Source organism: Sus scrofa, chromosome 3, assembly GCF_054392235.1.
Source record: "Sus scrofa isolate SSC_HxYL_T2T_F1_AM1 chromosome 3, Sscrofa_HxYL_maternal_Yorkshire_Landrace_v2.0, whole genome shotgun sequence".
In the NCBI taxonomy this organism is placed as follows: Eukaryota; Metazoa; Chordata; class Mammalia; order Artiodactyla; family Suidae; genus Sus; species Sus scrofa.
Window position 1 is genome coordinate 140297503 of NC_139385.1, and position 22346 is coordinate 140319848.

The 22346-nt window shown below is 46.1% G+C and overlaps 1 long non-coding RNA gene across 2 annotated transcripts in view; it reads left to right on the plus strand.

Moving 5' to 3' along the window:
- Positions 1 to 22346, plus strand: part of LOC146404982 (uncharacterized) — a 48479-nt gene that overhangs the window by 19533 nt on the left and 6600 nt on the right. The window contains exons 2-7 of one of the 2 annotated variants that reach the window (XR_014839837.1): positions 4149 to 4347; positions 6673 to 6809; positions 8388 to 8545; positions 9105 to 9329; positions 17512 to 17855; positions 18817 to 18983. This is a non-coding gene — a long non-coding RNA (uncharacterized LOC146404982). Of the gene's footprint in view, positions 1 to 1230; positions 2142 to 2717; positions 3632 to 4148; positions 4348 to 6672; positions 6810 to 8387; positions 8546 to 9104; positions 9458 to 17511; positions 17856 to 18816; positions 18984 to 22346 lie in introns of those variants that run through there. The other variant, XR_014839836.1, reaches the window with a different exon arrangement.

Sequence of the window (22346 nt, forward strand, 5' to 3'; positions counted from 1 at the left end):
GCTTCCCAAACCTAACGGCGACACACAGGAGTTAATAGGAGAGGAGCACATGTCTTCGGAGACTTTGAGCTAGTGGGGTCAGCCCAAAAGCCCATTCCTGGACCTGTGCATCCAGGTACACCCTCTCTAGGATCCTGTGCTCAATTCCACCCCCCTTTTACCGAGACTTTTTCTACTCTCATCTGCAAGCAGTTTTGCCTGAATGCAGTTTGCACACTTAGTAAGATGTCATTATGTGATATATTTCCCTAAGGCCTCTCTCCCAACTCCTGGCAAGGAACAGTTCTGTTATCCTAATTTTAACCCATTTATTCCTCAAGGAAATTTTATAGTAAAGGTTTTATTGTGGATAGCTCTTGTATGGACAAGAAAACCAAAGCATCAGCACTAAAGATTTCCCTGAGTATTAAGAAGTGGAATTCTGGAGTTCCCTTCATGGCGCAGTGGTTAACGAATCTGACTAGGAACCATGAGGTTTCAGGTTCGATCCCTACCCTTGATCACTGGGTTAAGGATCCGGTGTTGCCGTGAGCTGTGGTGTGGGTTGCAGACATGGCTCGGATCACGCGTTGCTGCAGCTCTGGTGTAGGCCGGCGGCTACAGCTCCGATTCAACTCCTAGCCTGGGAACCTCCATATGCCGCGGGAGCAGCTCAAGAAAAGGCAAAAAGACAAAAAAAAAAAAAAAAAAAAAAAAAAAAAAAAAAAAAAGAAGAAGTGGAGTTCCGATAGTGATGCATTGGAAACGAATCCGACTAGTATCCATGAGGATTCGGGTTCGATCCCTGGCCTCACTCAATGGGTTGGGGATCCAGCATTGCTGTGAGCTGTGGTGTAGGTCACAGACACTGCTCAGATCCCACATTGCTGTGGCTGTGGTGTAGGCCGGCAGCTCTGGCTCCGATTTGAACCTTCGCCTGGGAACTTCGATATGCCATGGGTATGGCCCTAGCTGTGTGCCTCTGTCTCCTCCACTGACCCCATCAACTATGAGTTGCTCTGGAGCTGGAATCACCATGGCTTCTGTCTTTTCTTTCTCATAGCCCAATACCTGGTACATGGCAAGTGCTCAATTAACATTCAGTGTCAATTGAATGAATTCGTTTCTAATGAGAAGTGGCCTTTCCATATTAGTCTCTTGTTTTGTTAGATATCACTTGTTGTAAATTATTTATGAATTAAATTATTCGAATGTTTCCCTGTCTACCTTGCTTGGCTCGTCCAAGTCCAGGAAGGAAAGCAAGCTGTCACCGACTCACAGCCTCCGCGTGGGTTCTGCTGTCCTGCGGACGAATGGGAGATGGGATTTTAAAAAGGAGCAACCTTTCCACCCTGCAGGAAAACATCACTTCAAAGATTTCCTGAGTTGTGTGCCTTAAGAATACATGCTCTGGGAACCATCTTGGAATGGGAAGGAAAGATTCCGGGGCTGGGGGTGGGGTGGGGAGACTCTTAAGTTTTTGGTACAAGGGAGTTGGCTACTTATTTTGAATTTATGGAGAGGTCAGGAAGATGGGAACTCTCATGTCCTGCCTCCTCTCCTCCAACCCCTTGAATTCCCTCACCAACTTGCTCAATCCAAATGGGCAGCCGACATGTGCCAAGGCTCATGTGAGCTTTGGATCAGCGTTTGAACTGTGGACACTCCTTTGGCCAGTGTTGATAAGGTTATACAGATGTGTTCTCCCAGCACAACGGGTGCTGTGCTGAATTAGGCCATGAGTTGGTATTTAGACAAATTGGGCAGTATTTTCTAAACTTTCTGTGCCATATGTCCACACGAGAAAGGGATAATGAGTGCGTGTGCGGAGGCCGCGGCACTAGACTTCAACAAAAATAACACTTCCAAACTGGCAAGACTGCAAACATGCAGAAGGCAAACATCTCTACACCAAATTTTGGTACCTTCCCATGTGCTAAACTACAGCGTGAAATCATTATTCTCATTATTACATGATTCCTCATTTGTCTTGATTATCCCTGGAAATGAAGGAGTCTTTGTAAAGTGATTTTCAGATATAGATTTTCTATTCTAAGTAGCAAGGAAGGACTTCCCATTGTGGCTCGGGGATTAAGAGCCTGACTAGTATCCATGAAGATGCAGGTTCCATCCCTGGCCTTGCTCAGTGGCCTGAGGATCCAGCATTGCCAGTATTGCTGTGGCTGTGGTGTAGGCCAGCATCTGCAGCTCTGATTCTATCCCTGGCCTGAGAACTTCTATATGCTGCAGGTGTGGTGATAAAAAGAAAAAAAATGTATCAATGAAGACCTTTCTAAGTAATTTGCTGTCTTCTCTGCCTGCCTAGTCTCTGAAGGTAAAAAGCCAACGGTTTCACTGACTATTCTAAATTTCACGTTTACCCGGAATCTGCACATCAGCTTTAGTCAGTTCAGGCCCCCATGACAGAACACCATGGACTGGGGGGCTTAGATGCCAGATGTTTACTTTCTCACAGCTCTAGAGGCTGAAGGCCAAGAACAAGGTATCAGCAGGGCTGGGGGCTGCGAGGGCTCTCTTCTTGGTTTGTGTGCAGCTGCCTCTTTAGTCTGTCCTCACCTGGTGGAGAAAGAGTACCCTGGGGTTTCTCTCTCTCTCTCTTTTTTTTTTTTTTTTGTTTGTCTTTTTTGTCTTTCTAGGGCTGCACTAATGGCGTATGGAGGTTCCCGTGCTAGGGGTCGAATTGGAGCTGTAGCCGCCAGCCTACACCACAGCCACAGCAACTCGGGATCCAAGCCGTGTCTACACCACAACACTGGAGCCTTAACCCACTGAGTGAGGCCAGGGGTTGAACGCCCATCCTCATGGATACTAGTTGGGTTCTTTAACCGCTGAGCCAGGATGGGAACTCCAGGAGTCTCTTTTTCTTCCTAGAAAGACACCGCTCCTATCAGAGTAGAGCCCCGCTCTTATGACCCTCCTTTAAGCTTAGTTACCTCCCGAAGGTCCTCACCTCAAATACAGTCACATTGGTGGTTCTGGCGTCAATATTCGAATCTTGGGGAAGACACACTCCAGTCCATAGCAGTGACCTCATTTGGAAGTGGTGTCGTTGCAGAGGTGAGCAGTTCAGATGAGGCCATTCTGGGTCAGAGAGGGTCCTAACCTCATGGGTGGGGTCCTTAGAAGAACTGAAGACAGGTAAGAGAGGACCAGGAATGCCCCGTGAAGACGGAGTCAGAGACGGAGATGCCCCACGAGGCAAGGGATGCCCGGGGGGCTGGCAGCCGCCAGTAGAAGAGGCCAGGGACTGACTCTGCCTCCAAATTCCCAAGGGGACCAGCCCAGCCCACGTCTTGATTTCAGATTCTCAGTTTCCAGAACCGTGAGAGGATAGACTTATGTTGTTCAAAGCCATCTGTTTGTGGTATTTTGTTATGGCCACCCCTGGGGGCAAGCACCCTGACTCCACTGCCACAGTGGCCCTCTGCTGCCCACAATGGCAGCCATGGTGGTGTTGGCTGGGCGGGTTCTATGCTGCCGCCTGGCAGCACCAAGGGGTGAGGCTGAATGAAAAAAATGGAAACTCTTAAGATGTGTTTTCCTGGTTTGTGTTTGTTTTTGTTTGTTACTGTCCCCATGTCTGCAGGCTTGGAAGACAACTCATTATGCCTCTGACAGTTGGAAAGAATCTGTGAGTAGGACATAGAATAGAGAGTCCCTGGCACATAGTAAACGCTCAGTAAGTGTTAACTGATATTTCATGGAGTTGAGGTTGATGGTATTCTTTTTTCATTTGTTTGCTTCTTTTTTTTTTTTTTAGATCAATAAAATACTAGTTTTTTTTTTTTTTTTTTTGAGCACTTTAGAGTTTATGGCGCATTTTCACATTATCTCGTTAGAGCCTCACAATATCCCTGAGTGGAAGACAGGGCAGGTGTGACCATCCCACTTTACCGATAAGGAAACTGAGGCTCAAGGAGCTTGTTTTCTGATGAAGGTCACTTGGCTCACTGTGATGCTGCTGAGACGCAATCCTAGACCCCAGCTTATTTCTCTAACCTGCGTTAACAAGAGTATTAGATGAGATGGAAGAGATCTAATTCTCACTCCACCAGCCGTTATCTGGGCTTGCTAAGCGCTCTGCCGTCAGACGGGAAGCTCCCGTTTTTATGGATGTTTCAGTGTTTGACATTCATTTGTTTCTACAGGAAACGCTAGTCAGGTACATGATGTACCCACTGCTGCCTTAAGCACTGGAACTGGAACTGGGAGAAAGACACGGAATCTTCTTTCATGGAGCTTGTGGCTCACAGCGCAGACACCACACAGAGTCTAGAGAGGGCACAGGAACATCTTCCCGGCAAAGGGCACCATTCGTCCAGCATCTGAAAGTTGAAGAGCAGCTGGGTAGGTGTTAGGAAGAGTGAAGAGGCAGGGTCTATTTTGCTTGGAAAGAAAGAAGGAGGGATGGAGAAAGGGAGGATGGAAGGGAAGGAGGGGAGGAGGGAAGGAGAAAGACCCTGAGCCTCAAGTTTAGAAGGTGGCATGGGGTTGTAGGGAGATATGGAGCTTGTGAGGAGCTGGGCAGGAGAAAGAATCTGGAGGCAGCCCTCTGTATGGATTTACAGGCTCTGTAGAGTCAGGATGCGGTGAGCACCAAAGGGAGTTCTGCAGGGAGGAACCTGGAAGCCTTGCTCCGGGCTCTGGGTGGCGTCTGGGCTGGGATAGAGGCTGAGACAAGTCCATTGGCTGCCATGACTTTTAGTGAAAAACTCTGGGGACCCAGGCTGCTCAGTGACCCCAGGGAAGGGGACCCCCAGGAAGGAAGCGGAGGGACAGGACGGGGTCTTGCAGAGCTCGGGCGGAGGGTAAGGAAGCATCCAGGAAGATCTCTTCCTGAGCGAGGAAGCAGCCCACAGGCAGATTTTCCAATAAATTGTGTCTTCGTAACCACAGGAGCAAAGCGAAAAGGGGTTAGTGGAGAAGCGGGAATTGGATTCTATCGGGGTTTTTTTTATTTATTTATTTATTTATTTTTTATTTTCCCACTGTACAGCAAGGGGGTCAGGTTATCTTTACATGTATACATTACAATTACAGTTTTTCCCCCACCCTTTGTTCTGTTGCAACATGAGTATCTAGACATAGTTCTCAATGCTATTCAGCAGGATCTCCTTGTAAATCTATTCTAAGTTGTGTCTGATAAGCCCAAGCTCCCCATCCCTCCCACTCCCTCCCCCTCCCAACAGGCTTTAAGAGAATGAGTGAGTTTGCCTTTGCACTGTATGTCCCCTGTTCATTTCTTCATGCGTCTTATTCACACAGTTGTGTTTCTAATACTTCTGTATGGACTTTCTGGGAGGGGATTTGATTTGGGCTTGTCCCTAAGACAGTCCCTTTACGTGGAATCGTCATTTACGTTTTCCTTATGAAGACATCTCAGGTGTAGATGGCAGGCTGGGGCTGATCTGAACGCCTTATGAACTGAGATACACATTGGAGACAGGCAAGGTGGGGACGAGGACTTACCTGGGCGACAGACAATTTTCCTGGGGAGGGATTTGATTCCTTAAAAATGTCTTCTGGGACTTCCTGATAAGATTCATTAGAAAACACATTAGGGAAAGCCAGCCGACAAACAGATTTTATCCCCTGTGCACGAGAGGAGCAGTGTGATCTGGCCAAGTGAAAAAGACGCGGGGTTTGATGGGGAAAGGCTTTGGTTTGCGTCTTCCTCCATCGTGATCTGATCTTATAAAAGCTAGATAATTTCTCTGAATCTCCGCTCCTACAGCTATAAAACAGAGTTAATTGCATTCACATTAAAATTGTTAAGTTGAGTATAACCTGGTGCCTGGCACATAATAAGCTCTTCAAGGCCTAAGCATAATAACTCTTCACAGGATTGTTTTCCTGCATTCTTTAGATGCCAGAGGCATCTCCCATTTAAGACAGCATGGCCCCTTGTGTAGATATCTATCAGATGCCTTCTGGCGTTCACAAAGCAAACAAAGCAAAACTCTTCCTTAAGGGTGGAAACGTCTCCAGTGTAACTGAAGCCAAAACATAGATTTATTTTGGAAAGATTCTTTAAAAATGCATCAGGCTATTGTTTCTGGGGCTGGAGTTTGATTTGGTTTAAATTACGGCAGTGCCAAATAAATAGTATAAATAAATAACAGAGAGACCCTTTAATTTTGGAGCTGAGGAATCTGAGTACACTCTGTGCTGAATTTCTAAACAGCCGGCTGGTTTCCAGATAGGGTTACTGAGGCCCAGGGCCCTTCTGCTTGCTTCCGTGAGAAAGCCGGGCAGTGCAGCAAGAGTCCTAGAGTCCTAGAGTCCTAGAGCCAGCACCTGGCCGATCAAAGGTCACAGAACAAGTCCTACAGGTCCTCAAGTCAGAGTGTTACTGCACTTCTTCTGAGATATTAAACATCACCAACACCGTGCCGTTGGATCTAGTGGTCAATGAAGCTGGAAGGGGCCTCGGTGACTCTCAGATGTGGACCCATCATTGATGGCGGTTGAGGTTCCACAGCGAGTTATTCGTGGAGTCTGTGGTGCTGTCTCTTGCTTTGCCATTTGCAAAGGGTGCCCGTGTACCTGATTTCCCATGCCCTTCAGAGAGTCACAGTCCCCTGCTGGCACAGTGTGGGCGCTTATTTCATGAGGTATGTCAGAACTTCCTTCACATATATCCCCTCTCTTGAAATTATTCCCAATTTCCAGGCACGGGATGTTGGTGTGATCTGCCTGCCTTGTGTGCTGAGAACTGGGATGCCAAGACAGGGATTGAACACACCTCCCTTCCTGACTGCAAACCTGGTCATTTTCTCACTACAACATTAGAGTAAATTGCAGATAGGGTAAGTTGTTATTTATTTGCGTACTTCCGTGCTGCCTCCCACTTTAAAGCAGAACAAAGGAGAAGGAGGAGGAGGAAGAGAAGCAAACACAAAAGCAAGGCACATTGAAAATCTATAGCAGCTCACTGAGGAAGAAACTGCTGTATGGCCAAGAGGTGAGGTTAAAGCTAAGCTCCCAGGGGTGAGGACTGCTCCCCTCTTTCTGTAAAACTGTTTGCTTTTATTTCTGAACTCCTCACCTGTTTCCCCACTTAGGAATCTCTAGCTCTGGTGAGGATTTGCGGATGCTTTTCTTGGAATGTGCCCCTTCCCTTACTCAGAAATGGCTCAGATGATAGGACAAGGGTATGATAGGGACCAGAGGTAGTCCTGGGGTCCATCCCTGGATGGGACCAGCACGCAGCCTCCTTTGGTTTCTCCTGCCAACATATAGATAGGTGGGAGGGACAGTGGGGGGCAGAGTGGCTCTCTGCCCTTGGGAATGACATCCATGGCTCATGAGTACATGAACAACTGATGGGCACCTTGCTTGGTGGAAACTGATGGTGGGAGGTCCCAGCTGTGTCTCAGCAGAGCCCAAGGGCGATGCTTTGGGATAGTGAAGAATCCAGGTGATGGATGTCTGGCCAGGCTCCAGTCCGAGGTAACAAGAGAGGTTGGACTTCCTTAGCCTGGAGGTTCTGTAATCACCAGACTCCTGTGTGAAGCTGATTCTCTACAACAGATGAGAAAGTAGGGAAGCCTGGTGAGCTGTAGAATGGAAGGAAACATCTTGTTTACAAATGTCAGGCAGTAATTAGCATATTTTAAAGAGCAGAGCCACAACTGCTGGATTTTGTTAGTTGAAAACCTCAGTGCTTTCTTGTGGCTCTGCTTTAAGGGGCCTGGGTAGACATGGAGACTCTGAACCCGGTTCATAAATAGTTGATTTCATATTTCAAAATCTTGCACTAAAACTGTCACCCCCTCGCGTGGATCACAGATGGTGAAGAGCTAATTTGTTACTGTTTGATAACTGCTTTTATGTATCAAAGCTCTTATTTACTGCTCTGTGGGGGAAATGACAGACTAAGAGCGATTGGTGTGTTTTCTCTCCCTTTTTCTTTAACTGCGAAGCTTCTTGTTTCCCTGTCGCGTGTGTTTCATTGGAAATATAAAATTGTGAATCTTTTGCATATGCTGGCTTGATTGAACCCACTTTTGGGGGGATCTGAAGATGTCTCTTCCTGCGCAGACCCACGGCCTCCTGTCCTGATCCAAGAAATGTCCCAGGGCTGCATAATAACACGCAGACCAGTCTCTCCCTCTCAAGTCAGGGAATGTTTCTAATTAGAGATGTGTGTGGGGGGCTTTGCTTTTGAAAACTGTCGGGGAAATGTATGAAGGTGCAAGAACCGTCATGAGGTGGTTCCAGATCCTACACTCGTGGTTTCCAGGCAAACACGCTCTCCTTTATGTCGTTTCATTCATGAACTCATTTATTCATTCACTTACTCACTTTCTTTATGCAGTCATTTCTTTCCTGCTTAATTCACGTTTTCACTCAGTCAACCAGTGGAATGCTTTCCTTTGTGGTAGGAGCTTCTGGCTAGATCTGACCTTAGCTGCAGGTGCCTCGGAGGATGACCCTGGTATACACTCCAAACTGTCCTTACCCCTGACCTTGGGATGCCCGGGGCATAACACAGAATGTCTAGAAGATGGTTCAACAATCAGCTAGCTGCCAACTACAGCGCGTAAGCAGAGATTAATTTTTATATTTTCAAATGGTTGAAAAAAATCAAAAGATTTCCTGATGTGAAAATTACAGGAAAGGCGGTTTTCAGTTTGTTGGAACTCTGTGCCATGTGCATGTTGACATCCGTCACTTACGGCCACTTTCCCGCTACGGAGAGCTGAGTGGTGGTGATGGGGTCTGTGGTCCACGAGGACTGAAATATTTATCATCTGGCTTTTCACAGAAAAGAGTTAGGGACCCCTGAGCTAGCTTGCTCCCTGATTTCCTTGACACCATGGAAAAGAACTCGAACCACATCTCTGTTTTTAATTCAGGTGTATAGAAAACTTCCTGGTAATGTGTGTGTGTGTGTGTGTGTGTGTGTGTGTGTGTGTGTGTGTGTGTGTGCTCGTGCATATATGCTAGGGTGAAGCTGGTGTGGGGGGCCAGAAGAGGTGTGGGTATGATACCTCTACAACAGTAGAGCCTTTGTAGGCATAAAAGCAGAATTTGAGAGTGTGAGCTAATCCTTGAACTCAAATGAACCCATCTTCCCCACCCACTTCTCCCAAACACAGAAAGAAGCCTGATTATCAGAGCTGAGATAATTGTATCCTAGAAATCACGTTGCCTCTACTCTCAGACCTCAACTCTAGAACTCCGTCAATTAAAAGAAGATCTTTCTCTGGTGGTGGATAGAGGCCCACACCCCATTCAGGCAGCGTGGGGGAGGAAACCCCAAGCCACGCAGCGGAGAAGATCTGGGACAGGTGGCCCACGCATGGGAAAGAGTGGCAGCCAGGGTCGGTGACTCCAAAAGATTGAGGGACCTCGTCCTAAAGGAACATCACTTAAAGCAGGACTAACAAGCGGTTAAATTGAGGGGACTTTCAAGCTTTACACACTCTCATTAAACATGGTTCCAAAGGTTGTCCTAGGTGTTAGGAATAATTGAAGGCGCCTCTCCAAGGAGGCGCCTGTGGTATATTCCTTATTGCAGGAGAAAAAAGATGAAATGCAATCCAATAAGTCAGGGAAGAGGAGAGGCTCTGTGCACATTTTGGCCTCACCCTTGTCACTCCCCTTCTGCTCGGTGGACACCAGCCATCCTGCCAAAGTTGCCTCCTGCACCCACGCCTTTGCAAACCTTGCTCTGTTTGCATCCACAGATACTCTTTCTCCACACCAATGTTCTCTGTTCTTTTCTGATTTTAGAGGGAATGTAACTTTATCTGAGGAGACCCCGCACCTCTTCAGACTAAATTAGGTCTTTGTCTTTTGCGCTTTCATTGACCTTCATTTGTTTCTTCTTTTCTTTGATAAGGGCACTTCTCGAAGGTTGCAGTCATGTGTATCAGTGCTATTATTTATTAAATATCCTGGTACTAGCGCTAAGATCCCAGAAAACTAAAGCAATGGGTGTTCCTTCTGTCCCCATGCCCCAGGTATGCAGGAGAGGGCTGGCACGGGGCCGTAAGTTCCAGTTTCTGGCTGAGCAAATTAGACCTTCCTCTGAGGCTTTCCATGTTCCAGGCACGGGGCTTAGTGCTGTCCACATTTTAGCCATGGGCCACTCCATGGCAAGGCAGGAATCTCATTTCACAGATCGAGAAAGTAAGGATGCTTTCGAGGACTTGGCAGAGTTCGGTCTGACTCCACATCTCTCAGGACTATTTTATGGATAAGGGGGATTGTAACACATCATGATTCAAATCAATTCCCACTGGGAAAGAAAGAGGCCATAGAAAATATTTTATTCTATACACAAAAAGGTTTTCTCAGCATGTTTTATCAACATAATCATCGTCACTTTATCATCATTAAGACATGAAAGAGGAGCACACAATTGAGAGGCTCTCCTTTCTTCTCAGTTACTCGGGGAGCGGAACGGTGAACAGAATGATGAGCTATGTTGTGCTCGACTTTGAATTGTGTCTCTTTTCTTGAATAATCACAAGACGCTGGAGTGTTAGAAGGAGACTTGGAGGAGATCTAACTTAGCCTGCTGAGTAGTTGCCCCCATGTGAGGGGAAACACAGCCCTGGACCTCTTCTTAGGCCCTCGGAATAGACTTTGTCCTGCAGCATTTGTTCCCAGGACCCCCTCCTGAAAATCTCTATGGTTTTTGCTATAGCTGGGAATAAATGGCCCACTTTCTTTTGCTTTTTTTTTTTTTTGGTCTTTTTAGGGCTGCACCGGTGACATATGGAAGTTCCCAGGCTAGGGGTCGAACTGGAGAATCAGAGCTATAGCTGCCGGCCTACACCACAGCCACAGCAACTCGGGATCTGAGAATCATCTGTGACCTACACTGCAGCTCATGGCAAAGGGGGATCCCTAACCCACTGAACAAGGCCAGGGATCAAACCCGCATCCTCATGGATACTAGTTGGGTTTGTTATAGCTGAGCCACGATGGGAACTCAACAGCTCTCTTCCAACGGTGTCATGTTGCATTTGGAGATGGGACATGTTCACTACATTGTCCTGTAAGTTATTTAAATGACCCCCGAAGCTACCCCCTCCCCAATCTGCTGTCCAGGATCTGATTTCAGAGAACATAAGAAATGAAGACACAGGATTTTACAGGTGGATCCTGCCTCATCACCCGTGACGTCACCCAGGAGTCAACATGCTGGACGGTCTTGCCCATCCTAGCTCACATTTCCGTGACACTTTGCCCAGAGGGATTCCTTAATAGTATGAGGCCATTTACAAAAGAAGTAGGGATGGAGATCAAGAATCCATCTTGTGGTTTCAGAGTGTCCTTGGCCTTCCTTAGAGCAGAGGGTGACGATGGTGGACAGCGACCCTAATGAAAACAGGCGTTTAAGGAGGTTTTGCATTCTGCAAAGCCCTTTCTGCTGACTTTCCTCATGAGGTCTTCAGACTCTTCTGGTTAGTGTGATCTAGTGTTATTGCCTCACTACGTCCACGAGGAAATGGAGCTTCAGAGGGCTTATGGGAAGCTCTGCAAATCATACACTAAATAAGTGACAAAGCCAAGGAAACTGGTTCACTGTCTTCGGAGGAGCAGAGGGATAGTTCACTGTGGCTGAGAATATCTCTAATCTGCTCTCTGATTCCTAAAACCACAATCATAGGAGAGAAAATCTACACAAGAAACTTGCTGTATTTAATGAAAGCCTAAAACACTGACTTAAACTCACATCAAAGTAAAAATAGGATGACCACACACATGCCGGGGGGAGCCGGTCTACACCTGCATAATTGTCTTTTTATTAATTTTTTATTAAAGCTGATTTATGGTCTTGTACCAACTTCTACTCTACAGCAAAGTGACTCAGTTATACATGAAATACATTCTTTTTTTTTATATATTCTTTTCCATCATGGTCTATCCCAGGAGATTTGAAATAGTTCCCTGTGCTGTACCGTAGGACCTGGTGGCATGTATCGTTGTTCTACTGCAAAACTGTGCAGATTTGGGCAATCGATTATACACCATGCGGACAACAAATGAAATATCAGTGTTTCACATGACCACTCTAGACATAAAAGGCTGAGCAGGCTTGGGTGGGGAAGGAGAGGAAGAGGGGGCCATCAGGAGTAGCTGCTGCCGGAGTGAGAGTAGGGGGCGGGGCTGCTGTTTCCTCAGGTTTTCCTCAGGCTGGTTCTGAAGTTTTGCAAGAGCGAGACACATTCCACAGCAGCTGCCAAAATCCTGGTGACGTCTCTCTTGTTTCATTTTGCAATTGCAATTTTATTACCAATGAGTCTAAACATTATTCATCAGAGGGTTAAAAATATGATAGTACAATAGGAAATAATCAGCACCACCTATATATATATGTATGTATATATATATATATATACACATACATATATAGTTCTGTGTGTGTGCATGTGTGCATATATATATATAGGCATATGTATATAGTGGACACTCTAGGGCCAGGGATTGAGCCCTCGCCATAGCAATAACCAGAGCCACAGCAGTGACAATGCAGAATCCTTAATCTGCTGAGACATTAGGGAACTCCCTGTGTATATTTTTTTATTGAGTGTGGTTGATTTACATGTGGTGTTAATTTCCTTCCTTTCTTTTTTTTTCTCTCTCTCTCTCTGTTTTTTTTTTTTTTTTTTTTTTTTTTTTTTTTTTTTTTGTCTTAGAGCTGCGCCCACAGCATATGGAAGTTCCCAGGCTAGGGATCTAATCAAAGCTGTAGCCCCCCCGGCCTACACCACAGCCATAGCAACTCAGAATCCGAGCTGTGTCTGCAGCCTCCACCACAGCTCAAGGCAATGCCAAATCCTTAACCCCTTGAGTGAGGCCAGGGATCGAACCTGCAACCTCATAGTTCCTAGTTGGATTCATTTCTGCTGGGCCACGACAGGAACTCCTCTCTTTCTTTCTACAAAATATTATTCTTATCACCTTTTTTCCGGTTTCACTGAGGTAAAACTGACAAGTAGAATTGCAGACATTTGCAGTATATGTCACATAGGTGCACATGTGATGACACGTGTTGACACACGTGTATGTCATGAAAGACCTCCTCATCTGGTTAATGACCCCATTCCTTACCCAACGTATTTATTTTTTATTCTTCTTTTTCTTCTTCTTTTTTTGGTGAGAATATTTAAGTTCTACTCCTTCAGCAAATTTCAATTATACAACACACGGCTATTGTCTATACTTGCTACATTTTACATAGATCCTCAGACCTGATTCGTCTTGTAGTGGAAAGCTTGTCCCCTTTAACCAGGCTCTCCTTGGTTTCCTCATCCTCCAGCCCCTGACAACCACTTTTCTACCCTCTGTTTCTATATTAGTTTGACTTTTTTTTGAAGACTCCACTTATAAGTGATACCATACAGTATTTGTCGTTCTCTGTCTAGCTTATTTTACTTACCATAATGCTCTCCCCTCCCCCGTCAGGGTACCTCTCTGTTACTGAAAACAGCTGAATTTCCTTCTTCATGGCAGAATAAGGCTCCATTGTGTATCCATTCAGGGGATGTCTTTTTTATTTTATTTTATTTTATTTATTTATTTATTTATTTATTTTTTTTTTGTCTTTTTGCTATTTCTTTGGGCCGCTTCTGCGGCATATGGAGGTTCCCAGGCTAGGGGTCTAATCGGAGCTGTTGCCACCAGCCTATGCCAGAGCCACAGCAACACAGGATCCAAGCCGCGTCTGCAACCTACACCACAGCTCACGGCAACGCCGGATGGTTAACCCACTGAGCAAGGGCAGGGACCGAACCCGCAACCTCATGGTTCCTAGTCGGATTCGTTAACCACTGCGCCACGACGGGAACTCCCGGGATGTCTTTCTTGATAGGACTTGAGGCTTTTGGAGCCTCCGTGAGCCCCCATCTAGATGCTGCTGTCACAGCCCCACTGTGAGTGTCCCATCCCCCACCCTAGTTCCTTCGTGTCCTTCTGGCCTTGCACACGTCTCTGTCCATCTCCAGCCACGGCTCGCACTCAGATTTGGTCACAGTGTGTGCAAACCCCTTCCTCTCCAAGCCATGGTCTTTTATCTGATTCATACTCGCGACGTCTATAGCCGCCCTCGTCCCGTCTCCCTTCATGATCAACTGCACCTAGTCTGAGTCCCCATGAGGCTCCCACCTCTGGCCACAGTGGGTGAGATCAGATTCCTCACCCACAGCCGAGAGGGCCCATGTGGCTCGCGTAGACTTCTGCTCCCCAGCCCCTCCCTTGCCCTCTGAGCCTCCCCTGAACTCTCCCACAGCCCCGCACCACACCATTGCAGCTGTAGGCACACAGCACGTGTGTGGGCGTGTGTGTGTGTGCACGTGCATGGTGGGGGGGGGGGCGGTGGCTGGCCAGACACTAGAAGCCACAGATAAGAACACATTCTAAGGTCACCCTCCTCCCCTCATGTGCTTCTGTTTGGGGGAGAGAAGGGACAGGGTGTTCAATATTCCACAGAGCCCGCATGGCAAGAGAAAGTCCCGCATTGCATGTTTCTCGCACGTTTTTTCCTGGGAAGCCCCTCCGAATGTGTGTCTCAAATGTACGGATGCACAGCAAAGATGTCTGTGTTCCTTGAAGATGTTTATGTTCTAACATGGAAAACAGATGTGAATATAAAAGCGAAGGGGTGTGTTTCCACCAAGCTTAGAGTATGTGAGAAATGTTTACAAGAGTCACCCAACTGCTCTCGTGAGGCCTGAGGGAGGACCCCGGCCAGCACGTTCCTCAGCGCCCTTGCCCTTCGTAGGACCCTCCGGGGACCCTTAGGATTTGCCCTCTGGATACTTCATTCCCCGACCAAGGCGCTGCCTTCGCAGCAAGGGCATCCTGAGTGCTTCTGGGTTTGCTGACTTCGTTGTCCCTGGCAGGAGGTTTATGACTTTTAGTATCGGTCTCCACTTAAGTGGAGGGCTTAGAGTGTGCCAGGCCAAAGCATTATTTGCCTGCATTTCAACATTATACGCAAATCAGCCCAGAATTTCTGCTTGGAAACAGGAAAAGGGTCATTTAAACAGTTTAAATATCATTAACTTGCTTAGAAAATGAAAGAAAGAAAGAAAGAAAGAAAGAAAGAAAGAAGAAAGAAAGAAAGAAAGAGAAAAGAAAGAAAGAAAGAGAGAGAGAGAGAAAGAAAAGAACCCTGAAGCTATAAAGGCATTTGCAGCTAACTGGATAGATTTATTGAAGTTTTTGTTCCATGTTAGAAATATATCTGCAGATGCCCTGTGGTAAAATTAGGTAGGCTTATGGCACTTAGAAAACTGAAATCTAGAAACACATGGAATGAGTAAGATGATATTTCCAGCAATCAATGCATTCTATAAAGTGATTGAAGAAAGCTTCCTCTATGCCACAGTTTTGGACTTAAGGCTCCAGTGCTCTGTTTCTTGCCCTTAATTATGGTAAAGGCCAAATCCCATTAGGACAAACTGTAATAGATCATCAAAATTCCTGAGTTAGACCTAGAAATCTGTTATGTTAATGCGCCTTGATCTAAATGTGACTAGGACTTGGCACTCTTTTTGTTATACTGAAAATCCTGGCTATAGAGCTGCTTGGCAGAGGTATACCGTTCTTCCCATTCCTAGAGCAGGAGAAGTCCTAGAGTAGAAGCAGGGAAGATTGTTTGGTGAGCCTGCCTGGACCACACAGTTGGGCTGTGGTCTCAGGGAAGGTTGCCTTCCTGTCTGCAGCAGAGGTGTGAGAACGTGCAGACCTGTGGGTGAATCTGATCCCCCGGGATCCCTTGATTCTCACAGAGGCAGGACTCACAGCCCTGCAGAGAGTAGCAGCTGCTGGAGCTCGGGGCTGGTGAATGCCGGGCAGGATCCCTTTCAGCAATCTGGGGGGCACTTATTACTCCAAAAATAATTCTTCCTGCACCACCATCTCACACAAACATCAGTGGCTCTACTCCAGCTTTCGGTGCAGGACTAGCCAATAAGATAACTGTTGGACTTCAAGGCCCCTTAAAGGAGACTGAACTCAAAGCCTCTGGTCAAGACAAGAATTACCAGACCTTGATCATCACCCCACCCATCTTACTGTAGTACCCACCCCCCAACCCCACCTTTGAGCAACCTGTCTTACTCCTTCCTGCTCCCTACTAGGAAAGGTATGTGGCCCACTCCTCACCTCGCCCCATAGGGACCTTATATGACATCCCCCCACCAACCAGCAGTGTATCATAAGACCCCTCTTTCCCCAACCAATCAGCAGGTCAGCAGGTATATCCTGAGACCTCTCCTCTCCATGGGCTATAAAAACAGACATGACAACGTGCCTGGGATCGGCTCTCCCTGATTATCAAGAAGTTTTCCTGCTGTACTAGCAGCACCTCTTGTCTCAATACACTCTTATTTCTCTTCACCTTACTATGCTGGAAAGTTTTCTTTTCCCAACCCGCTTGCATAGACCACATCAGTAACTGCTCGCTAAGATAATCTGAAATAAAAGCTTATACTGAGACCTGTGTCAGAAAACCCTTCTCTTCTGGAGGGTAAGATATTAAAGGCACATTGAAAAGGAGGCCAGTGTTCTGGGGCCCAGTGGTTCCTTTTCAATGATAGAAAAAGCCAAGAAAAAAATGAACATGGATTGGGCAATTTTCCCTAGATGGGTAGTTTAGTGTCTGTGTCTTACCTGGAAAAAAAAGATCATATTCACCCACTAGACACTAGCCAAAGAATGCATTCCTTTGGGAGTTTGGGCTCCAAGAAATTTTCTGTCTGTGCAAGGAGGGAAAGAAATATCCCTTCATACATGTGCTACTGAGCAATCTGTTCCTTTCACTCACCCAAATGTTGTCTGGGTTCTTCTCGGAGCTTCATTTGCTAGAACATTTGTTTCTATATCTATTCCTACCTTAAAGTATTATGAGAAATTAATAGGGTCTTTGAGTGGTCTTTTGTAGTCCATGCTAAAACCATCCTGTCTGAAGATCCTAAGAGGAGACACCTGAGAGCTTTCTAGTGTGAGAAAAGTTATCTGAAATTTGGAAATAAGCAACACACATTAGGAGGTGGTTTCTCAGATCAGTGTTGGGTCTGCACTTTTGACTGACTTCTTGACGGGACAGTTTTACAACTCCCCAGGGGCAGAGTTTAACACGTAGACCTTTATCTGGTGGAGATGCAAATCATTTCTTTCCAGTGGGAAAAATTAGCCCCAAAGATTCTGGTACATGGATTTAGAGAATATCAATCAATTAGATAGGCAACCCAGCAATCTTTTTCTGACGGTCCTTTAAAATGCTTCTAAATATCCCAGTCCTCAAATTTTCATTTGAACCAGTATTAACATCTTAGTAGCTTCCTCATTAATTAATGGCAGGAATAAAAAATTTTTGGCACGTGTTTATATTTATAGTGAGAGAGTTATGTTTTCTTTAACTTTTTGAAAGTTGGACTCTAGTACTAGGAAATAGCATGGCCCAGGTGCCTGGAAAATTCTCTTAAAATTGTTGCAGGATTCTCTGAATAACATGCCATTTCTATCCCTATTCTCTACCCGAAGAGCTTTTCTGAGAAGGATTCAATAGCTTCTACTCTTCCCAAGAAACTGTTCATCTATATCTGCACATGCCAGTACCATATGGATGGAACTCAAACTTCAAAGAAGAGAAAGATAAAGAAAGAAAGTCTGATGGCTATTCTCTCACAGAGAAACTCTGGCAGCAGGATCTGGAAGCCCTGATCAGAATCAGAATCAAGCTGTCACTTGGAAATCTGCCACCACACCCTGGGTCCCTCCCAGTGTCCCTGTGAGATCAGCCACTACCTAAAACGACGTGTGTTTGCCACACTGACCTAAAGTAGCTTCTCTCCGCCTGCCCTACTGGGACAGCTTTCCCCCGGAAGGTTTGGCCTCACTGCCCAGGGACCCTTTTGTGTCTGCCCTCTGTCTGTTACTGTTACAGCTCTGCCTTCTCTCCGAATTGCACAGGCCCACTTGTGCAACTTTTCCTGATGGCTGTTTATGATAATTTTCTCCTTGAATTCACCATTTTCTACAAAATGTGCTCCATGAACTGTTACGCATCTCCTCTTTCTTTTTTGCTTTTTCTTCCTGGGGCTTGTTACCCTCTTAGGGTGCTCAAGCGTTGTCCAAATCCTTTTATTTTGTATGGTTGAGTAAGTCACCTCTTCCTTTCCAGACGACCTCTTGGGGGTTTCAACGTCCAATGTGCCCTAAGCCAGGGAAGGGCTTTTGCTAAGGGAGCAAATTATGGTCTGTAAGGGAGAAAGTCGGGCCCTGCTCTCAGAGTCAGAAATGGCTGCCATCAGTGCTTTCATCAGTCTGAAGAGTGACATCTTTAGCCTTTATCCAGCACTAGACGTCTGGGTGGGCGGTGGTACCAGCAACTGAGGAAGAATCCCAGAGAAGGACCAGATTTGGAGGGAAGGTGGGAAGTTCGACTCCGGAATGGTTCTGAGTGAGGTTCCTATGAGACGTCACAGTATCGTCTCATAGGACTGGTTTTCGAGACTTGGAGACAGCTGCTTTGATGTTGACACTTTCTACTCTTCCTTGGTGATGCGGAAAACCTAGCCCCTCGTTTCAGCTTCCAGTCATGGGAAACCATTTGCTTCTTTCTTCCCAAGCCTGTCTCATTTGGTTCTGAATTAGAAAGAGGTAGTTGTTTTTCCAGGCTGAGGGTCTTATTAAATAACTGGAGTTACAGACTCCTGAGCATAACCTACTATCAAACCCCCAGCCCGTGCCCACAGCAGGCTGCCCCACGTTTTGCAGGCATGCCCACCCCGTTGTGTGGTCTTGGCTGCAGTGGCCGGACATAAAGCTTCAGCTGCTGTTTCACAGCTTGGATTTTAAAGAGCCCAGAAGGAGAGATTGAAACCTGAATGACGAATGTGGCCTTCGGATGCGCTATCCATCACCCAAACAGTCTGCGTGGAGTGCTCGTGGCTAGAAAACCCTCCCAAACATGCTGTTTATATCTCATCTTCAACCAGATGAACCCCTCAACGGTACTCATCAACCAATCAGTGCAGAGATTTACACTGTTGGGCCAGAGCAAATCCAAATGCTCTAGGTCTAAACCTGCATTATGGGCAGTGAAATTTCCCTAAGCTATTGTGTCTGGTCTTGTAAAAATGATTTCCTGGAGGGTCTGGGCTATTTCCTGGGAAATATTTAATTTTGTACTTTAGAGTCCAAGAGTTAGACGTAGTTATTATGGACCAGGTTTCCTTCTTACCATTTTGACCCATCACAGACCAATCTGCACAGAAATTTACATTGTGCCAAGGATTTTTCAGAGGGAACTTGTAGAGTAAACATTTTCCCAAAACCTAATTAGGAGAAAAATAACTAGAAAGAGAGCTGGAGATTTCAGTACTAGTTTGAACTTGACTCTCACCCAGCTGTGTGCCCTGAGTGAGACCCTTATCCTTTCAAGCTCCCAGTGTAATACCTAAGATGAGACTGTTAAACTAAATACTTTCTAGAGCTCCTCTCCATCCCCCTGTAATTCTATGTCCGTTTCTCTCTGCAGCCCTTTTAGGGAGAAGGAGAAAGCTAGGTCCCCATTCTTCTCCCCAATCCCCTCCCCTATCTGATCTAACAGACTGTCAAGGCCTGGCCTTCAAGTGGACATTGGCCTCTGCCATTGTCTCCTCCAATTGTCTGCTTCCATAACAAGGAGTTTGTCATCTTGGAGACATCTTGTTTTTCTTGGCTGCCTGGAACTGGGGCACCTCTCTCTCTTTTGAGATCTTTATAACTTGCATAGGGCCCTGAGAGCCTTGAAGGGTCCTAGAACGTGCCTCCAGTGCAAAAGCTTCACACGTCAGGTTCTTCCTCTGATGACCTTCTTTGCAGCTTGCATGCAGACTTAGGATCTACCATCAGACAAACTTGCCAGGGTGTAAGGACTCAGTGAGGCAAAGACCACAGGGAACCCAGGGCATGGCCATGGTGGCTGCAACCTCACTGCATACTGGAAAGCAGTGCTGAGAGCAGCATCCACGGCCCAGCTGGGTGGCATGGGGGTGCAAGATGTGAAGGCCATAACGGGGTAGCAGCAACAGGGCTATTCCCAGCAGACCAGTTCATGGTGTGGTTTGGAGGCATTTCCCACAAGTCTGGTGTTCATATCCTCCCAATGATTTTTGCAAGTTCATCTGCAGTATTTTCATACAGTTCCTTTTTGCTTAACTCAGCCAGACTCAGTTTCTTCGGTGTACAACTAAGTATTCAGACTTACATCATTAGCCAGGGATCAAAACTAGATTAAATCATAAAATGACTCTTTGCATTCCTACCTCCTCCACTTCTGCTCCTCTGGTCCTTGAAGAGCAGAAGTGATGCTTTATCTATCTCTATAGCCCTAGAACTTAAGACTCTGTAACCTTGCACAAAACGAGTTCTTTCACAGGAATAAGAGCAAAGTGTAAAAGGCATTCAAAAGAGTTGCCTATGGGATTCAAGAAGAGCTTATGATGCGTATTATTTGGTATTATTATTATGTAGTATTATTTGGCTCCTAAAACAAGATTAAATGTATGTTAAGTAGGCGAGTCTGGAGAAAGCATTCTGGTAGCAAGATGACTTAAGGACCAAATGGGACATTCTGTGTAGAGCAGTGATTTTGATGCTTGTGGCCTATACCAAGACGTTTCTTTGCCCACAAATCTAGTGATAGAACTTAGTGGTCCCAGTGCAACCAGCCTAGGTCAGGAGAGGTCCAGAGGAAAGAGTACTTTCTATCATCAGAATAGCCCTCGTTTGCAAATCTTAGCTGCAGTGAAGTGAATGCCTTAGGCGTCTACATTGACACATCGAAAGGCAGAATTGGCACGAAAAGTGGGTGGATCAGCCACAAATTGGCCTCTGGTTTATAAATCCATTTTGCTAGCTTGGTTAATGGGAGCCTATCACAAAAAATAAATCTCTGTTTTGATGATGATAAATTAAGGTTTCCACACAGGTAGGGCTCTGGGGAGACTGGGGGTAGAGGATGTCTCACTAAGGACGTGCTGTCTTATGAGAGATGACCAGTTAGGCCATCCATTGTGCAACATTTGGCTATTTGCAAAAGAGAGCTTTGTTTTGATCTTTGCATTTTGCATGGCTAGAAAGTAGGGTTTCTGGAAGGGGGTGGTATCTATGAGTAGGAGGGTTGGAAGGAGAACATGGGGGCTAAATATTTGAGGGGCAGCAGCCCCAAGTATGTTTGCATCATATGCAGGGTAAAAGAGAAGCTTCCAGTCCATGGATTGCAATGAAAGAAAATTAGAAAAATCTATTTCCTTCAACAAACTCTATTTGAGCAGCCCCTGGAGATGATGCGTTTAGCATGATGACAAAAGCTTGGGCTTTGGGTCGGACTTCGAAGCCTTTTTAAGGAGATAGAACTAAAAGTCTCTGGCCAAGACAAAAATTACCAGACCCTGTCATCCCTCCAACCAACCAGCAAGTGTATCATAAGAACCCTCTTTCTCCAATTAATCAGCATGTCCGTACGTCTATCTTAAGACCTCTCCTCTCCCTGGGCTATAAAAACAGACACAACCAAGCACCTGCAGTCAGCTCTCCCTGATCATCAGGAAGCTATCCTGTTGCACTAGCAATGTCTCTTATCTAAATATAAACTCTTCTTTCTACTCACCAAGCTATGAGTCCAGAAATTATTCTTCTGACCCACCTGCTTAGGCCATGTCACTTTGCATGCCAGGAGTTATTGGTTTAGAGACAGATAAATATCCCAGAATTGCATGACAAGTTCAACAGTAGTTGTGTACATGAGGCATGGAAACCAGGCTGATGGATCATCTATGAGAGAATAGAACGGGACACCATGGAAACCTAGCTGGCAGCCTCTCCTTGGGCAGGCTTGGGCATATGGGTACTGAGTGGTACTGTGGCTGGTGGTTAAATGCTAGCAATTCTAGCTCCACATCTACCCCATCTCCTAACCCCATGTGCTCTCAACACAGAACCTCCCAGGGGTGACCTTGGGAGGACAGGTCTCATCTCATTCCAACTCCGGGTCCCTGTCCTGAGTGTTCTCCGGGTATGACTTCCCCTGCTCCTTTGGTTGCCAAGAAGCCTCTAACCATTTCCCATCTTTCAGAAGTTGGTTGACATTCTGTACTGGCTGACAGCCCACTCTTGCCTCTTTCCCATTCTGAAGACAGTTTTGGTTTCATAAAAATTTCTTTATTGGAGTTTCCATTGGGCACAGTGGAAACGAATCTAACTAGGAATGATGAGGTTGCAGGTTCAATCCCTGGCCTCACTCAGTGGTTAGAGATCTGGCATTGCCCAGAGCTGTGGTGTAGGTTGCAGATGCAGCTCGGATCTGGTGTTGCTGCGGCTGTGGCATAGAC